We start from the raw sequence: 10,795 nt of genomic DNA, 5'->3' as shown, positions 1-10,795 counted from the left end.
AAGCTGTGGGACCACATTTTTTGTGTTTACGGATTCCCTGAACGAATACACACCGATCAAGGTGTTAATTTTGAGAGTGGTTTGATTGCAGAGTTACTTAAGTTGTCAGGAGTTGTTAAATCGCATACCACAGCATACCATCCAATGGGCAACGGAGGAACTGAACGGTTTAATAGGACCCTAGGTGCTATGTTGCGTTCTTTGCCATTAAAAGCTAAACATCAGTGGCCCCAGCAAATTCAGACCCTAACATTTGCTTATAATGCCACTGTGCATGAAACAACTGGTTTCCCCCCCTTTTACCTAATGTTTGGCCGCGTGCCAAGACTTCCTGTAGACGTGATGTTCAAACAGGTGCTCCGAGATCCTGTAGTAGTGGATTATAGTAGTCACACCAAGACACTACTCTCTCACCTTCATGAGGCAGCAGCCATCGCACAACAGCATTGTGCCAAAGAGCAACAAAAACAAGCTCGGGGATATAACAAAAGAGTAAAGGGCACCCATTTGAACGTTGGAGATTGTGTACTGATTGCTAATAAGGGAGAGAGAGGGAGGAGGAAACTTGCCGATAAGTGGGAGGCAACCGTCTACGTGGTCATCAACCGGAACCCTCAGACACATACCTATGTGGTGCAAGATGAGAATGGAGCTAAGAGAGTTGTTCATCGCAATCTCTTGTTGGACATCAGTTTTTTACCTGTTCAGATGGAACTTGGAGGAGCCAGTAATCCGCATCTCAATGAATGTGATGATGAATGGGAGTCCGTTGCTAACTCACAGCCCCAGGATCTTGCAGATTGTTTAGAGAGTGAAAGCTCTCGACGAACAAGCCTTTGGGTGCTAGATGAAACAGAACATTCCCTGGGTCAAAGCTCTCAAAGTGAAACTGGATCTGTGCAGTTCTATACTGAGAGAGAACAGCAGAGCCAATGTGATGATTGCTCTGAGAAGTCCTCTGAGGATGAGTGTCATATAACAGAGACTTGTAATGGTCAGACGGACTGTTTCAATCTCAATAGTGGCAGAACTACTCCCATTATAGAGACAAGAGACATGTCTAAAACAGAACAGCCTGATCAAAAGACTGGAGACCGAGGCACTCAGGGTGTAAAAAATACTCAAGAAAGAGTCACACGTGCTGGTAGAGTGGTCAAAAAGGTCAATCGTCTTATTGAATCTATGGCACAGAGACAGTTAAACATTAAATCAATTACAAACACATTGGGTAGAAAGTCCCAGTCATTACTCACCTTGTTTTAGAGATTTATTTTATTGTCCAAGTTCATATCCTGTGATATATTCTTCGGATATAGCTTTATTCCCATGATTGTAAATCAATTCGTTTGACATGATCCATAGATGTGATACAATTGACCCCAAGATTTGTGGTTTGAAACCTGGTATGGTGTAAAAGGCATCATTTTATTCTGGGAGGTTTTTAAAGCCTGATCACCCTTGAATTTCTCTCAGCCTTTGCTAGAAGGTAGCATTTTTAAGCTGAAATAGGTAAAGAGATATTTTTGAAAATCTGGTCAAGTATGTAAGTGAAATCGATTAAGTCTTTGGGATTTTGGTGAATTCAGAAGGGGGTGAATGTAGCAGGTGTTGATTATAAATTGTTTTATTGTAAATTCACTCAAAATCCTGTTGGTAAATAATGTATATATATATATGTGAGAAAAGAAAAGAAAAATATTTATTTTATTTCTTTATGAGTTCCGTGCGCGTCGCCGTTGTGACATCACTGGCGCGCTGCGCGCTTTTGCTTCAGTCCGCGGGAGGTCTGAGCAGAGCGAGGTATGCATTTTGTTCAGTCTTGTTCAGAAGCGTGTTCAAAGGGAAATAATCACCAATTACTTGATTAGTGTTTTGTTAGGATGTGCAAATGAGTTACATGAATATGTTACCTTTTCTTAGAACTGAGTTTAAAGCCGTTTTAACCTGCAAAAGTGTAGTTTTAGCCGAGAGAATGCAGTGTGATGTTGTCAGCGTGAAAATTAGCCTGTGAAAGTTAGCCTATGAAGCGTGGCTGCTGATTTCTCTTTTTTTGTGTGAATGTGTAGCAGGAGCAGGCTTGATTGTACAACGAATAATTAACTGCATGTTTTCTACTGATGCAGGTACAGTTTCTTATGTGTTTTCATAATTTCTCTGTGTGTTCACAGTGTGTACAAAATGCTGGAAATGTTGAATTCATTAAGTGAAGTCTTTTATATAACACATCTTCTGCATATGTAGTTATGTTGAATTTGAAGTGATCATTATTTGCTACTATTTTCTTTATACTATTTCTTCATCTTGTAAAATATGAAATTCTCTGTATTGTGAACTTTTGCTTCAGTCCGCGGGAGGTCTGAGCAGAGCGAGCAGGAGCAGGCTTGATTGTACAACGAATAATTAACTGCATGTTTTCTACTGATGCAGAGCACTCAATATAAAAGGCAACTGAACCAGCAGACTGACTCCAGTGTTTATTCCTCACCCCACATCACAACGCAGAGGGGTAGTCGAGCCGTGAGGGCTGAACCGGCTACATTGGCATAGCAACGTGATAATTCCTGTTTCCTTTTCCGCCTGTCCTACGAAGGCCGTCTCGTTTAATTCTAGGTTGAGAACACTTCGTAAATGCATCCTACAGAGGATGCGACCTCCAGAGGATTCGACCTCTGGAGGGCGCAGTCTTCTAAATGAGACACAGCTTATGGCAGGGTTCTTCAAATCTTGCCCTGGAGGGCCAATGCGCTGCAGAGTTTAGCTCCAACCCGGATCAAACTCACCTACCTGTGATTTTCTAATGATCCTGAAGACATTGATTAGCTTGTTCAGGTGTGTTTGATTAGGGTTAGAGCTAAACTCTGCAGGACAGTGGATCTCGTGGGCCAGATTTGAGGATCCCTGTTCTATGGTATAGTGCTGGGAAAACAGGAAGGAACGCTTTGTGAGTTACCCATCGCACACTGGTAGTGGCGTGTACCACAGTTTGCTTTGCCGATTGCAAAACGTGATTGGTAAACAGTTTGCCAGATTATACCCTGACCCTAGTGGCGGTTTGCTTGCAAATCTATCTGCGGCAGAGGACGCAAGACAATGGGTTGCTGTGCCCACTTTTGTGGTGCGCTACAGCAATTCTAAACTATAGAGCACAAGAACCATCCCAGTCAGCAAATTTCCTTTGGTGCGGATCTGGCCCATATCAACAGCTAAAGTGTGGCCCAGATTAGTTTGTGTTCGCCGGCCCAAAACTGGTCCACATCTTTTTAGCCAGAACTGATCTGCACGTGCATAAGTGTACCATTACACCCCTAGAAAACATTTAAAACACCAAAACTGCACTTACCTGAATAAGAATGTGTCTGGGCAAAAAGGCTGTTGTTGTAAATAGGGAGCTTTTTCATCATCATCTTTTTTAACGGCGATTGAAAGAGGAAGCAGAGCTGGAAATAACGGATATAAAGTTTCAGTAATCCACCAATAGGAATAAGGGAAGACACAAGCAACCAATAGCATTGTTGAATGGGCTGAGATGTGGACTGCCACTGACCTGCCAGCAGTTTATATGTGTTTTTCCAAATAAAAGCCAAATGTTAACCATAAGTTAACATATTCCATGGTGTGCCATAGCCAAGCCACATATGGCTCTCAGTTGTGTGCTATCATCTGGGCCATATACCTCAAAAAAATTGTCATCCAAAAGAAAATTCCCTCCAATTCTAAATCCATGGCAAAACATATACGGTTAAAGTTTGGCCCATATGTGCTCAACCATGCCAAACCTAGGCCAAATGTGACAGCTATCAGCCACATTTGGCCCAAACGTTCTTGCTATCTGGGATAGGACTAAAACTATTTATTTATTTAGCATATGTCCATGCATTTTCTTATTATCATTAAAATCAAATTCAAATTATTATATTATTTTTCCTTTCCATATTTTAATAACAAAAAATCATCAGAACTATAAAATAGCACAAATGGAAGCAGATGGAAATAATGTGGCGATCAAAAATGTTCAACAAATCAATTTATTTGATCGGTACTTGAACCATATATTAAAAGCGGCATTTCATGTTAAAACACTATAACGTGTAAAAACTACACGTACGAAACTAATATTCTTTCCAGTGTGCCCTACTAACCAAGACCTTTCTAATGTGTCCTACAGCCAATAGACTCCATCACTTTTTGACATTTAAAAAATATATAGCCTTTCAAAAGGCACTGCATTCTATATTTGTCCATAATATTAAAATCCTTTGCCATGTGTGTACTATAGAGACGAGTTTGGCCGCGTCTCAAAACAAGCTGCCTATCTAGAAAAGCATTTTGAAACCTCATAAATGCGCGTTCCGATTGCGTTGTGAACAGGCAGCTATAGGTTTTGAGTCACAGCCGCATGTGCACATGCCCACTCCGCCTCTCTCCAGCTAATGCCCGCGCCCTGTCAATCTATATCCCAGCAGAGAAAGGACGGGGGGAAACCGAAAAAGAGCGGGTCCGCGGGGAGAAGAGGCGCATGAAAACATCCATGGGTGGTTGTGTGGGCAGTCATCATGATTCTTCAGGCAGTTTAAACGAAAACTCGGACGGAACCGGAGGTAGGAAACAAAGCATTTCCTGGAAATGCGAGTCAAACTGTGCTGTTTTGGGTCTGCGCGGCTTCCCTGTCTCCTTCTCGGCTTGTTAGTGCTTTGAAACATCGTGGTGGGGTTTGCGTCGCTTTGTAAGGCTCGATCACTCCTATCAGACCCGCGCCTGGCTGTAGGAATAGTTAAGACTGTGATTTTGTGATTATGCAAATGTTTTCATAATTCTCCCCCGCCGCCATTTATCTTTGAGCAGTAACGTTAAGTCGTTTTGCATACAACACCTTCCTACTAGCTGGTTAGCTTTAGCTGTGTCTTATATAAAGAGAAGGTGTGTTAGCTGCATGGCTAGTTTGGCTCTGGTTTTCCTTTAAATAAAGTTAGGTCATGATTTTGCCCTTGGATGCAGAAACACTTCGGGTTAGTCTTGTATTTATAATTTATTTCACACCATTAGGCTTTACACTTCATGTCACAACGTTTCAGCTGTATTGGCATTGTTTATGATTTTGCCCTTGGATGCAGAAACACTTCGGGTTAGTCTTGTATTTATACGGGTTAGTCTTGTATTTATAATTTATTTCACACCATTAGGCTTTACACATCATGTCACAACGTTTCAGCTGTATTGGCATTGTTTATTCAAGGAAAGTCACACTCCTGAGTGCTGTTGTACTGAATATTAGCATGGCCAGGGACGTGCAGACATTTCTAGGGGCAGGGGCTCAAGTGGAAAAAAGGGCACTTCTCATATTTATTAAAAAAAAATTCTAAACAAAACATTAAATATATTAGGGGTGTGCGATGTTGACAAAAATATTTCAATATTTTCTGGGATTTTATCGATAACGATAATTAGACGATATTTTGCCGAGAGTGTTATTGTGCTGGGACAATAAACATAAAATTAGCATATTTTCTTAGTGATATATGCTATTTACACTAAGTGCAAATAGCTATTTATACTATATTAAAATAGCAGGATATTCTGCTAATTACTTATTGCCAATAGTGGCAATTATCTGCACCTCAGCATTGTAATACATTATAAAACAGCATGCAATAATAACTTATTGGGTCTAAATTTTAATTTTAATTCAAATTATTAAATGGATGCCACCTTATTGGGACAAAAGCCCTCCCTACACCTACCCTAACCCTACCCGATACTTTTTCAACTTTTTGATTATTTCCTTCATTTTTATTAAAAAATAAATGCTTTTCTGATGTGATTTGAAATTTGAAAATTGAGAAAAAAAGTTTGCCAAAAGGCAGATTCAAACCCTGGTCGATCGCGTCAAAAGGTGGATAACACGCGTTTTACCAACTGCACCACTGGAGCTGAGGACTGGTGACCTTCTTTTGTAATCTTGGCTAGCCCAATCATACGTTGGTGGATGGAGTTAGTGTAATAGCCTTTGCCAACGATTTTTTTAAATTCCCAACAGTTAAACGGTTGCCCACAGAAAAAAAAAACGGGGGAAAAAATATGCTGCAGCACCCCCACTTCCCGCGCCTATGATGTATACACAGAGGAATGGCTTACTACTATTAGTGCAGCAGGGAGACCGTGCCAAATTAGACAACTCCAAGCTGTTGTGGTCGCGCCATGACAGCGCTCGTGTCCGTTGTATCCGTCACCGTGTTGCCAAGTCCGCGGTTTTCCCGTGGAATTGGGCAACTTTATCACTGTTGCTGCGGGTTGTTTTTCATGTCCGCGGGTTGAAGCGACCCCAATAACGTGTATTTTAGCCCCCAGAACGCGATTTTTACCGGGGGACCCCTCGAAACATGGTTAGTTTTGTGTAGCAATTGACCACATGCACGATTACTTCCTGGTTTTAGATAAGCCAGCTCAGTCATTTCTGGTTAACTGTACCGTGCCTTAAGGGAGCGCCCTTTGCTTGGTTTCTCTACATAATCCATTCACAATTTGGAGAAAAGTTTTGTTTGTCTAAGACAGGGGTCGGGAACCTTTTTTGACCAAAGAGCAATTTTTTTATTTTTGGTTAATGCGTTTTTCCGAAAGAGCCAAAGAAAAAAATATATATATAATAATAATAAATGTGTGTGTGTGTGTGTGTGTTTTCAATAACTATTATAAACATGCTCCCAAACAGCACTACAGGCCAGAACCCAGTGGAGCAGATCTTTTCACAACACAAGACCAGACAAAGCACTGGTAGTCCAGCAGAGAAAGACTGTGTTGGGGTTTAGCTCAGGTCTTTGCATGGGGTGATACACTCCTGCTTTCGGCTGTACACAGTTCAGCCGGTTCTTGTAACGGTTGTCAGCAGAGCTATAAAAGCAAACAATAGTGCTCTCTCAAGCTGAACACTTTCATCCATGTACAAAAACAGATGAACAGGAAGCATACAGTAAACAAAATCTGGAAGGACTACAGAAATATATCCTGTAAAGGGGCAACAGAGGAAACATGCACATTGTTAAGATGTGTTAAAGGTTACATTACACAAAATTCAGGTGTTTTAAGCCAGTGCAAAGCCATAGGAGAATAGGAACATTTGTTGCAAACACTTCACACATTGAAAAAATATTGTTTTGAAATTTTAATTCTATTTAATAAATTGTCTGCTCTTCAAATGCAAGCTCAAAAAGATCAGTTTAAGCAACAGTTGCTTAAAATGGAAATAAAGGATTCTACCAGTAGAATAGAAAAAAAGCAAAAAGAGAGACCATCTACTCCCTTACAAATGAAACAGTAAAGTGTGTAGACAATTGACCATATGCACAATTACTTCCTGGTTTTAGATAAGCCAGCTCAGTCATTTCCGGTTAACTGTACTGTGCCTTAAGGGAGCGCCCTTTGCTCGGTTTCTCTACATAATCCATTCACAATTTGGAGAAAAGTTTTGTTGGTCTAAGAGAACCAAATGTCCACATATACCGTTTCAGGAATGACAAACACGAATGTTAATTTTACTCGAGTGAATCCGTTAAATCATCCAATAAGTCATTGCTATGATTGACAGTGGCAACGGAATGAATCATCTGACCAGCCGATGCAAAATAGAGCTGTGCATTAAGTGATTGAGACTAAATTCAGACTAACAAAACTACAGCAGCAACAAGTCTGTGTTGGATAAAACTTAAACGATGTAGTTAAATTATTAAATTTAAACATTTCAAAATATTGAATGCACTATTTAATTCTTATACTTATTTAATTTGTATTTAACTATGTAGGTATTTAAATAATTCAGCATTATAGGCTGTTGTCTGGCCTTATTTATTTATTTATTTTAAAATATATTAATAATTCAGCATTATAGGCTGTTGTCTGGTCTTATTTTTTTTAAATGACAAGTGACTTTGTGACTTCTTGCACTTTATATTCAGTGCGATAAAGTACTAAAATTTGTTGTAATATTTTTTTTATTATAAATCAAAAAGCAAGACATGAAAAAATCAGGGAGTTGAAATGGCAGCTGCAGCCAATGAGCCCATGGGCAAAGTGATTAGGCTATATTTCATTTTGTTTTTTATTAAGTTAATTAAGGAAAACGTTTGGAGCATTTTTTGTTTGTTAAATAAGTTTTTGTTTTTTAAAGTAACAACCAAGCGGCCAGCGGCAGACAGTGAGCTGATCATAGCCTGTTATAGGTCATATACCATAGCGTGTTTGATCAGTTTAGCCTTCTCAAATGCTTCTCAGCGTGGCAATTTTTTTCATCACTAATTGATGGATGTCTAAGATATTAAAATAAGGAGAAGCCTAAAACATGAATGAAAAGTGAACCTTTAATAAAGTGAATTTTACTGATGAGAAATAATAAAGGTTTTAAAATTGTATAAGATTTTAAAAATGTATTAATGGCTATATAGGTAGGATATTGATTATCGAGAATACCATTACGATGTCATTTTAAGAGATTAGACTAACTGCCTAAACAGTTACGCTAGTGTTTATTTGTTAGCATTTAAATGTACAGTTATGTGTCTGAGCATACTTTTCTGGGATTACCAGACTCTGCATATAAATGTATATGTTCTTTAATAACATAAAACAGTATGTTAATTCCGCTATCATTATTTATGGTGTTGCAATTATTTTGTTTCTCAGTTTCTGATAAGAATGAGGCAGGAGAGGTTTCTGTGAGAGTCTCACATATATAAAATGAGCTTCACCGGAAGATTATGAGCTGGCTTATCTGTATCCGGAAGTTCTAAATAGCGCTCCGTGCATATGGTCAATTGGGCGGGTTTTGTTATGAAAACCTGGCAACCATTTCCCTCAAGCAGGTAACGTTATTATTGCTAACATAGCGGATTTTTCGAAAAATACATTGGCATCATCTGTATTAAAGAGAAACTAATCACTTCATCCGATGTTTAAGTGAAGACATTAGCCTTGACAGCCTTACTTACTGGACTTCCTCAACTATTGGCTTTGTTCTCTCTCACCGGCAGTGTTGCCAGATTGGATGGATGATTTCCAGCCCAAAAGCTCACAAAAACCCGCCCAAAAACCACCCAAAACTTTAACTGTTAAAAAAAATGTGATGGAATCAGTGGTGCCAGATTGGATGGATGATTTCCAGCCCAAAAGCTCACAAAAACCCGCCCAAAACTTTAACTGTCAAAATAATGTGATGGAATATGTAAATCAAGGTTGATAAGGGCCATTTTTAACTCCTTAAAACAAAATAATGTTGACAAAATAATTTAGGCTATATAACGTTAGATAAATTTCCCAGGTAAACGGAGCGAATCGGGGTAAATAGCCTACATTAAAGGGAATTAGGCTACTGAACATGAATAAAATATTCAAGCAAACACTGTCAAAACGGCAATCAAGAAATGCATCATTTTCAATGTCAGCAGTCAGAATAATCCAATTTAAATGCAAAAAGTGCCCAATATATGTGATAGGAAAAAGCAACGTTGCAGGTATTTCACACTCGTTCATGCACACACCATGACAGTCAAAACTGTGTCATTCATTGATAGGCTATCGTGTCATCTCACTCCACAATAATTCACGTTTTGAGAGTTGAGTCACTCTCCCACTCTTTAACTTATATTTAGGCATTGTGATTACTTGAATATACAGTCACTACATTCAAAATCAGATACGTTATAACATATCACGCTAAATGTCTGTCACTCATGAATCATAACGTCTGTCTGCTGAGCCCTCGTGATAAGTGCGGCTGTCGACGTTTACATCAGCACCAGCGCCTCTGCAGTGTGTGTGTGTGTAGTAACGTTGTGATGACTGATTGGATGCAGTACATGCATACTTGGGAACCCGCCCAATCTGGCAACACTGCTCACCGGACTTGTGTGTGTGTGTGTAGGTGATGTAAAAGATGAAAGCAGGCATTTGAACCAAAGTGAGGCAAGGGAGGGGGAGACTCAAAATGTTTCTAAACTTAAAACGCATTTTTGCCCCGTTTGTGTTGTTTTACTACTTACAATTGATTAAAGTATAAAACGTTGTTATTTACAATGCACAGCGTGGTTTTTAATCATATTTAAATATCATAACATATTCCACACATTTGATAAAATCAATATAAAAAAAACAGCAAAAAATGGTTGTAATTCCTAAGCATTTTATGTTATATTTTTGTTCAGCTCCTTGAATTAACGCTTAGTAAGTCTGCACTTCGATTTCATCTTGATTGTTTTATTTTTAATTCTGTTCTGGTGGCATACAGAGCCGAAATTATGAAAATTGTGTCAGTGTCCATTAGAGCCCGACCGATATGGGTTTTTTGGGGCCGATACCGATATTAGGGGGTTAAAAAAAGGCCGCGATCGATATATCGGCCGATATTCTTTGTGTATATTATAGTACAGTACCAGTCAAAAGTTTGGACACTTTCCCATTTGTGTGTCCAAACATTTGACTGGTACTATATATAGAATACAGTATATGCATAAACAGAATATATATACATAAACACATTTTTTGCAATGATCACTCAAATGTGGTGATCAAACACTTATAATGGTGACAGAGATATATGTAAGGGCATTTAACAATTTAACAAACTTTACGTCTCATTCGAAAGAGGGCCTCTAGACGTACACTCGATTCGCGTTCAAGAGGGTTCCTCGAGCTGAAGTGATCCCCCGAATTTGGTGCGGAATCGCTGCGCCGTTACGGAGATATGGCTGTTCAGAGTTTCAGTGGTTTTCCATAGACTTAAGCTTTAAAGCGTTTCATCCAGGTCGCCAGT

At 39.2% G+C, this 10,795-nt stretch overlaps 1 long non-coding RNA gene across 2 annotated transcripts; it reads left to right on the top strand.

The window, feature by feature from the left end:
• Positions 1-1,687: 1,687 nt before the first annotated feature.
• Positions 1,688-10,438, top strand: LOC107716973 (uncharacterized). Of its 2 annotated transcripts, XR_001637271.1 has the most exons (4): positions 1,688-1,800; positions 2,067-2,123; positions 2,428-2,551; positions 10,426-10,438. It is a non-coding gene; the product is annotated as an uncharacterized LOC107716973 (long non-coding RNA). The 2 variants fall into 2 exon arrangements; XR_001637270.1 differs by having other exon boundaries at positions 1,688-2,123.
• The last annotated feature ends 357 nt before the right edge of the window (positions 10,439-10,795 follow it).

This window comes from Sinocyclocheilus rhinocerous, unplaced genomic scaffold (genome assembly GCF_001515625.1).
Source record: "Sinocyclocheilus rhinocerous isolate Xijiao unplaced genomic scaffold, SAMN03320098_v1.1 scaffold7350, whole genome shotgun sequence".
Classification (NCBI taxonomy): Eukaryota; Metazoa; Chordata; class Actinopteri; order Cypriniformes; family Cyprinidae; genus Sinocyclocheilus; species Sinocyclocheilus rhinocerous.
This window is presented reverse-complemented; position numbering and strand designations above follow the sequence as displayed.